Raw genomic sequence first — 9,700 nt, 5'->3', positions numbered from 1 at the left:
TGAAGAAGGTCGTCCACGAAAAATGGAGTGGCGCCCTAAACAGAGGAAAGCCGATGATGAGACATCGGCTGGCACAAACATGGTACTCGTCTTGCCGACAGAGCTTAGCGCTCCACGACTCTACGGAGCACTCAAGGTGGACAACAGCAAGCGCATCAAGTCAGAGGTTGGGTTGGTTTTATCCAGCCTGACCAAATAGCAAGATCAAACCAATGAGCAAACCAGGAGAGGCTGATCCTTGTGATCGGCCCCAAAAATTTATGAAGGGAACTTGCAAAACCTTCAACGAGCAAGCAACGTGGAGGCCGATTCCAGCAATCGGCCAAAATTATCCTCACCCACCATTCTGCCTGGGTTCAACATGTTATCCAACAGAGCCGATACCATCAATTCTCTTGACAGAATCGGCTCGGGGGGCACCCAGGTAGATAAGAAGCATCTCATCTTCTGGTGATGGGTGATGGGTATTGGGATATGGGGGCCGATGCACAGGTCGGCCGTAAAAACGAAAAAGTGAAAATTCGAAAATTTTCGAACATAGCCGATGCAGCAGGCATCGACTTAAGGATATAACAGCCGATGGATCAGGTCAAGGATGGGTTGCATCAGGTCCATCAAAGGAAAGGAGCCTATCTGGCCGGCAGGAACTGAAGAAACTCGGGGGGCAGCTCACCTTGAGGGCTCTCTGCTTTGGGAAGCCGACTTATGTTTAATCGGCTAGCTCGGCATAAGGAGCTCCCTCAGACACGATCGAGCCTAGGTCCATACAACTCTGTTTTTGCCTCGGCTAAGACTCGGGGGGCAACAAGCCTGGAAGATGCCCTGTTTTTAAGAGCCGATTAGGGTCACCTCGGCTGCGGCTGCATCATGGTCGTCTCAGGGAGGAACTGGGAAGGAAGAGCCGTCGTCTAGTACAGGGCTTGGACTGTGCTGTTGATGCAAGAAAAGGAAAGAAGTCCGACGCGTTGCTATCGGTCTTAGCAGGACAAACGGGAGGAATGAAATTGGAGCGATTAAAAGATCAATGGAAAGAACAATTTCATTAATTCCAAGGAGCGGCTTTACAAGAAAGAGCCGATGGCTCTCAAAAGAGGGATCTGGTGCCTAGTGTACTGCTACTACTAGGCCTATACTACTAGTCGTCGCTGTCCTCGTCATCGCCGCCGTCGACGTCGTCGGCGCTGCTCCCAGGGAGCTCCTCGTCGCTGCTGCCCCAGCCCTTGGCCGGAGCCTCTTCCTCCTCGTCATCAGCATCATCCTCGCTGTCCGCCCAGGAGCGGAAGCGCTTGGTCGGCGGATACCCGATGGAGGAGGAGGAGTCATCTTCCTCCTCTTCCTCTTCGTCATCATCTTTGTCCTCGCTGTCCGCCCACATGCGGGGGCGCTTCTTCGGCGGGAGCTGGGCGGAAGGGGAGGCTTTGGCCTTCGCTGCTTCTCCTTCTTTCTCCTCCTTGTCGGAGGAGAAGGGATTCGCTGCGGGGTGGAGGCTGCCCTCGTTCTTCTTCTTCGGCGAAGATTGGGGGAAGAGTTTTGAGAAGGAAGAGGAAGAGGAAGACATTGCTACAGGAGGAGAGGGTTTTTTGGTGCCGATAGCTGGGATGGAATAGAGGATAGAGAGAGCTAACTAGTCGGCACGGTTAAATAATGAGAAATCTGGTGAAGGTTTAATGCCATTACAGCTTCCAAGGGATCGATGCTAAAGCTGTCAGAATTTTTAGGGAAGCTGAGAAGACAGGGCATAATGATGACGGATGCTGTAACGGCTCTGCTCTCGCCACGACATGACCCTTCGAAGGGAAAGCATAATGATTTTGGAAATGTTATTTCCAAAACCAGGGGGCATGTGTTATCACCAGATTTTAGTCAAATCCAGAGGTGGGCCGGGCTTGGAAGATTACATGTGGAAGATTTCTAAAGCGGCCTGGCACGAAGGGTTTTGGGCTGAATTGCCCGTGTATCTTTATTTAGTAGTTTATTATTTTAGATAAGAGATAGAATCTTACTCGTGCACGGTTTAGTGCACGCCCTCATTAGAAAGTCCCCCGGACTATAAATATGTACCTAGGGTTTATGGAATAAACAACAACTCACGTTCAACCCCAAAACAAACCAATCTCGGCGCATCGCCAACTCCTTCATCTCGAGGGTTTCTATCGGGTAGCGACATGCTGCCTAGATCGCATCTTGCGATCTAGGCAGCACAAGCCCCACGTTGTTCATGCGTTGCTCGTATCGAAGCGCTTTTGATGGCGAGCAACGTAGTTATCATTAGATGTGTTAGGGTTAGCATTGTTCTTTGTTTAAGCATGCTTACGTAGTGCAACCCTTGCATATCTAGCCGTCCTCACACCTATCTCGGGTGTGGGGGCGGCACCCCGCTTGATCATTATTTAGTAGATCTGATCCGTTACGATTGCTCCTTGTTCTACAAGGATTAGTTTAATATCCGCAATAGTTAGGCCTTACAAAGGGGGAGGATCCAAGTGGCACGTAGGGTGGCGTTCGCAAGTCCTAAACGGGATGTTCCTAGGATCAACTTCATGTTGGTTTTTTGGCCTTGTTTAGGATCGGCTTACGAGCACCGTGCGTGGCCGCAAGGCCCAACCTGGAGTAGGATGATCCGATTATGCGGTGAAAACCCTAAATCGTCGTAGATCTCATTAGCTTCATCTTGATCAAGCAGGACCACCAAGTATTCGTGCACCCCGTACGGATCATGGGTGGATCGGCTCTTTGAGCCGATTCACGGGATAACCCGAGAGCCGATCGAGGCTCGTATTTAACGTTTACATGTATGCCCCGCAGAAACTAAGCGAGGCATCCTCATCACCTTCCTCGGCCAGGTATAGGCCAGGTGGCACGCCCTTGCACTTCGCAACGCCGCGTGTGACCAGAAGAGCATTGCGGGCCGTCGCTCGGAGGGGTCTCAGCCAGCCGCAGCTCTAGGCTCCCCCCGGCTCTACAGTGTTGGCAAGGCCGCTGCCCGCCGGTGGGTTTTGGCAGTCAACATACGGTTAATGAAATAACATGTCGTAAGAACCGCATCGTCTCAATAACACAGAGGAAGCTACGAATGCGCAAGAAGAGTAGGACCTATCTCAACCAGGTGACGGTGTTCGCGCTCGGCAATCCCGTTTTGCTCGTAAGTATGGGGTCACGAGACATGATGAACTATGCATGTACGTTCAAAAAAGCGGTGAAGACGGTGATACTCCCCACCCCAATCCGACTGAATCACATGGATCTGGCATTCAAGAGACGTTCAACATGAGCTTGGAACGCATAAAAGACCTGTTCAACATCAGACTTATGTTTAAGAAGGTATATCCAGCAAAATCGAGAGTAGTCATCCACATAACAGACACAATACTTATACCCCCTCCCCCAGAAGAAACACTAACCGGCCCCCAAACATCGGAGTGAATCAACTGAAGAGGCTGAGTGGAAACACGAGAAGACAGTGAATAAGGCAACTGATGATGAATTATTGTCCGAGGGGGAACACGAAAGCTCATTTGTTCTAACAATATTTTGAACTACATTATTGGATGGATGACCGAGACGATGATGCCAATCCTGAGAAGTGACACCACCATGACTCCTGCTGAGAAGAAGGACCCTCCCTATGGCGTTGTCCTTAACACAAAAGAAACGACAATGAAATTCCACAAACACATCAGGTGGTCGGTCGCTCATGAATCCATGATCCAAGGGTTGTAGTAGTAGTAGTGTGTCGTGGCAGCATTTTCACCACGCTGCTAAGGAGGCTGGTGGTTGGGGGCGACGCGGTAGTTGCAGCAGTTGAAGGCCTCGTGAGCCCAGATACCGTAGACCTGGCAGCAGGGTCTTCAGCGGTGCTGGCCGCCGATGCCGCCTCCATTGCGACCACCATCATTGCGGCTGCCATTCCCGCTTCCATTGCGGCCGTAGCCGCCTCCATCCTGGCGGCCGTAGCCGCCGTTGCCACCACCATTGCTGCCCTGCCCCTGTTAGCCATCATTGTCGTAGGGACGATACGGAGCTCCGCCGCCGTGGTAGGCAGGGTTAGGGCATGTCGCAGCGTTCACCAAGGACGACCATCCCTCAGTTTGCACTTGTTGTTCCTGGAGAGCCTCAAATGATAGAACGTGAGAGTAAAAATTAAACTACGAGACAGACTTTTCCCCGACAGTGTATTCCGCAGCGATTGAGTTGTATGCGGACCCAAGTCCGGTCAGGATGTGGTCGCTGAGTTCATCGTCGCTGATTGGGGAACCAGCGGCGGCCATGCCGTCGGTGAAGGCCTTCATCTTGTGCATGAAGACGGCTGCCGACATCTCCTCCTTCCGAGTTCCCTGAAGAAGACGGCGGCTATGACGCACGTTGGTTTAGTATTGCTATAGGAGTGTGTATGTGTTGTTTCAATTGTGTGATAAAAGATGATAGTCCTCCGTTTGATATTATAGTTGTCATTGATCTAATATAATTAAAGTTATACTAAAATATAGCTAATTAATATGGAATGGGGAGAGACAGAGAGTATATATTTATCATCACATGCACACGACATTGATCATATTATGGTTAAGTCTAATTAGCTTGCAGCTAGATTTTAGTTTTGGCTGGATCAACATGGGACGCTAGGGCACGGGATAGTGCAATACATGATTATGCATGCATGCATGGATATGCAGCCTGTGACCTAAAATTAGCAGGCGGAGACAAATTCCTTGAAAGAAAAAAATAAACACACGAAGCCATATAATGCGCGCGCGGGATTCCATCTGCACGCCAACGATTAATTTAACTTAACTTTGTAATATTCTTTAATTCTGACCAAAACACGCCGTACAATTTCATAAGCTTGATTGGCATCATATCGAATTTCGGATCGCCTTGCTGCATACAAAAGCACAAGCAACGAGATATACTCACAGAACCTCGAATTATCCGGATTCGTAAATGCATACTTTTCTTTTGTTTTGAGACAGACAAGGCCGGCGAAAGACAGGGAGCAAAGCTAGCTACTAGCAAACTATATAGAAACAAAATCACCATCTCCTGCATCCATCACTCTAACTACTGCATGCATGCAGCCAAATAATCAAGGGAGAGGTGCAGAGCAAAAGGCACCGTAAAACATCTGACGCCGCATGCACTTACAGCTATGTGTTAACTGATGGGACTTCACTACACACACGTGATACATCTTCACAAGGTTTGGAGCTAGCTAGCCTGTCAGGTTAAAAGTGGGTCAGACAGAATGCACACATAGTAGCTCTAGATGCATAGCTAGGCTACCTGTTATGTAAATAAGGTTTGCTGAGGATAAGTCGTGTGAATCCTTGTCTGTCCAAATGCATATGGCGCAATTAGCCAGCATCAGTGCCGATTTGGTATACCATATCAACGGCAGCTTGTAATTAGCGAGTTCTATATATCACACAGCTAGCTAGCTATCTACGGCTAATGCTCAGGGGATCAGAGGCTGTGATCCCCCGACATATTCAGTCCAACCTTTTCATCTTCTGGAAATCAGTAGTAGTAGCCATTCCCCATTCTCCTTAATCGCATGAGTTATGAGTATATAGAGTATGTCGTTACCTAGCTTAGCATGGTCATGCATGACGTGTATCGAGTACCCCGACTAACTGCCTAGCAATGTATACGTACGATCATGTTCATGTACCTTCTTTTTTGGGAATACTACATATCCGTTCCGCTAATATATACCAATGCCCCTGTATATGCATATATACATATATATTGTTGGATGGGTGTGAATTCTTTCGATCGTATCATATCAATTTGTCTTTTACCAGCCTATTAGAACTTTTATCGTAGAAACTTACTTTAATGAAAAATCATATATGTGCAATCTGATCGTTTGTTCGGACGGTCAAATTAATCAGTTGATTTGCAGGTGGCTGTGTTAAGAAGTACTCCATTCCGTATTGGAGAATTTCTGATCGTATCATATCGGAGTACTATTTTAAATATTGGAGATGTTTGTTGTCGGTATCTAGCTAGTCGGCCTCTGGGAGATCCATTCCCCTTGGCATGCTGCTGGCGTGTTGGTTTGATATTTCCGGTTCTACTTGCGCGTGCTTTTCCCACCTTAATTGGCAATTTGGTGATTAGGTGCCCTAATATATATATTGCATCTTGCTAATATCAGTGCCCACTACCTAGACCACTTACTAATCAAGGGAGTTAATTAATACACACTGGCTGATTAATGAACTTTTTAACCTCATGTTGCAGTTAGCTAGCGTGGATCTTTACGCATAGGTTTCTAGTTTGGATCAGTACACCAGCTGCATGCATGGGTGGATATGACCGATCAGTGTGCTTTGCAATAGCGCAGCATCCCACAAAAGCTGGTTACTAGCAACAAAAGAATCCCACACAAACAAAAGAACCATTCCGTGGTTTGGAATGTCGATTCCGCGGTTTGGCAAATGCCATCTCTCCAAATTGTATTGATGAACCCGTCATATTGGGTTGTAATATACAATTCCATCTTCTAGCAAGCTCAACCAACATATTGATTTGGTGGAAAAGATTAGAAAATTTATATTTCAACACTAATCATATGCCCTACCAATAAAGCACCTTTTTTATGTGTAGAGACGCTTTATTAACTTAAACAATTAATTATGCCGAGCTGCTTAACATGCAAACAGTTGTGGATCGAAGATACCGGACAACTCCACTTTACACACCCAATTTAATCATCATGTGTGGAATAAAACAAATACAAACACATTACACATGCTTAATATTAGTTTTCCTAAATTACACTACACATAATTTAATGTTTCATGTGTATGTGGTTCGATTCGCATTACCTCTTGGGACTTTTTCATAACATTTATATGTTCCTGCTATGTTGTTTTTATTAGAGATAGAATAGACCACGGACGTTTGTGTCTGTGTCGTGTGCGTAGTCTCCCCTCTCCCCTCAATGTATCTCCTATATAAGCAATGCATATGCAAGGGACTCGGATCATCCGAGTAGAACCCTCCTACCTGATCAACTTACAGTTTTCTCGGCGTACGCTAACTCAGGTTTTCTAATCCTATATGGTTTAAGACTACATGAAATTCCAATCCTGATTTCTTTTAATTTCTATCCCCCGTATGATCTCTGATCATACGAATAAGGTCTTTGGGTTTTGTAGTGTGGCTCTATATTCTCAAGAGCATGTGAAGCTAGCTAGCCAAGTAACCCCAAATCTCTGTTGAAGTTAATCAATAACACTAGTGTTTTAAGCACGCCCCTTTCGTCCGAAAAGGCGAACTAAATTTCAGAATCTAACACTACGGGAGAGTAGTTGACATGTGGCAAATATCTAAAACATTATCGATATATTTTCTAGTCATGCTCATGTATGCATCAACTTATAGTTCCATCAAAGCGCCGTACCTATATATACTTTATGCCACGCCCCACCACGAAGTGTTCCACGACGGCTGCCAGACCGACACATCATCATATTTAACTATATCTGTTAGCTCTCGTGCGTCTAATGCTGGCCTGGGCCAATCGCGTGAGAGTATCGGCTGTGATGGCCTTCTAATCATGTCATTAATTAATCTACTGCACAGTTAATTAACTACATATGGAAGAGGTTGATAGTTCCCATAAAGTACAAAAAGAAAACAAAGCAATCTTAGCAGCAACTTGATGTAGATACTTTGAACAAGTAAGATCAGCCATACATGGATGTAAATTAGCCAGCTGAAAGTGGCAGTGAAAGTTAATTAGCAGCCCCTTCTCAGATTTAAGCTAGCCGGATGACCTAACTAACAAGCTAATCAGCGTCGCAGATCAACACCATCATGCATGACATTTTCTGTCTTCTCTCCGGCGGATGGACGCATATACATGTATGCATGCTGCGTGTGGATTACTTCGTCACCCCTCAGTATGTATCGTTGATTTAGTACAACTTATTTTTGAAGGGCTCATTTAGTACAACTTTGTATAAATCAGGGACAATTAATATGAAACATAGTAAGTAACTAGAAGCAGCTTTTGGAATGTACATACATTCACTGGTGGAAAAAGTGGCTTTGGTCGCGGTTGGCAACTGCCATTAGTCGCGGTGGCGCAACCGCGACCAAAGTAGCGCGACTAAAGGCCCCCCCCTTTAGTCGCGGTTCCTTACAAACCGCGACTAAAGGCCCGTCCACGTGGGCCGCAGGCGAGCGCCAGGGCGGAGGGGCCCTTTAGTCGCGGTTCTTCTGGCCAACCGCGACTAAAGGCCTCCGCAGGGTTTAGGGTTTAGCCCCCCTCCCCCCTAAATCTGGTTTCTTTTTAATTTGTATTATTTTATTTCTTTTGGGTTTTAATTCTCGAAGGAGTTTCACATATTCTACGGTACTGTATACATACATGCATATGAATGTACAATTTCAAACAAATTTGAAATTAGAACCAAAAAGAATTCAAGAGGAATATACAATATATATTCAATATCGGATGACCATATACAATATATATTCAATATCGGATGACCATATACAATTTTGAACAAGTTAGTTACAAATTCTGGTGCATATAAAGTTCTACGTCATCGTAATAGTGTTCTCCTCTAGGATCGATGACTTCCTCGCCAACCATCCAGCTAGTTCCTCTTGAAGTGGTCGGAAGCGAGCTTCCGGACTAAGCGTCTTCCGGAGGTTATTCCTCAGGATGTTGTTCTCACACGTCCGGTCCCGCTCATTGCGGTATCTCCGGATCCTCTCACAAACATAGTATCCACATAGATTGGTCCCCGGTGGCTGAGTATCCCCGACCGTCCGCACTGCCATTTTAAAATGTAGCTCTTTTTTGAATTCACCGACCTTGGTATCTACGAACCGTCTCCAAACCCTACGAGGCAAAGAAAATTAAATAAACAAGAGAGTTATTAATTAGTTACTTGATATTAGGAAATGATGAACGAAATAGGCCGATCGATATAGAGCGCAAATGAATGAAAATAATTACTTTTGCATCATTTTTCTCATGTCGCCCCAAAGCGCCGGATCCATATTCGAGAGTCGTGGACGAGAACTGAGGAGGTCTGAACTTTAATTACCATAAGAATCCAGTGGAACCTGCGGACACGATACATGCACAGTCATGCATAACTCATCGATTAGCCACATACCATGCATGAAGTAAACAAAAGAGAATGTGCTCAAGACAGAAACACTCACCCAAAATGGTAAGGAAATAGAATATCACTTTTCTCTTGCTGTTTTCTAATAAACCGCCACAGGTCTTCCTCCACGTCGGCGGGGTGGTGTTCTAACACATATGAATTAACGATGTGTGGGTCAATGAACCCAACATCATGGATGTTCCTTATTCGCATTTCCCGCTTCTTCATTCTGCATAATATATAGCGTACACAACAAGATAGTTAGGACAATATATATATATATATATAGTGCGAGGCAATGAACGAGATGGGGTAGAAATTAATAAATCACTTACAGTAATGTAGCAACTCGATGATAGATTTGTCGAGGTCGCGCAGATTGAACAGCCGGAACAATTCACTCGGAGGAATTTGTACCCAGATAACGTTTGAAGTGATGCACATATTTAACTTCCGCATAGATATAGTCTTTGGCGTCTTTATGTTTTATGTAACCCTTGTACCAATTTAGCGGACCTTTCATTTGTCGAGGTAGATCCTCTTCCTGCGCGGGCTCGATGAGAGGG

Source organism: Lolium rigidum, chromosome 3 (assembly GCF_022539505.1).
Source record: "Lolium rigidum isolate FL_2022 chromosome 3, APGP_CSIRO_Lrig_0.1, whole genome shotgun sequence".
NCBI classification, from domain to species: domain Eukaryota; kingdom Viridiplantae; phylum Streptophyta; class Magnoliopsida; order Poales; family Poaceae; genus Lolium; species Lolium rigidum.
Note: the sequence above shows the minus strand (reverse complement) of the source record.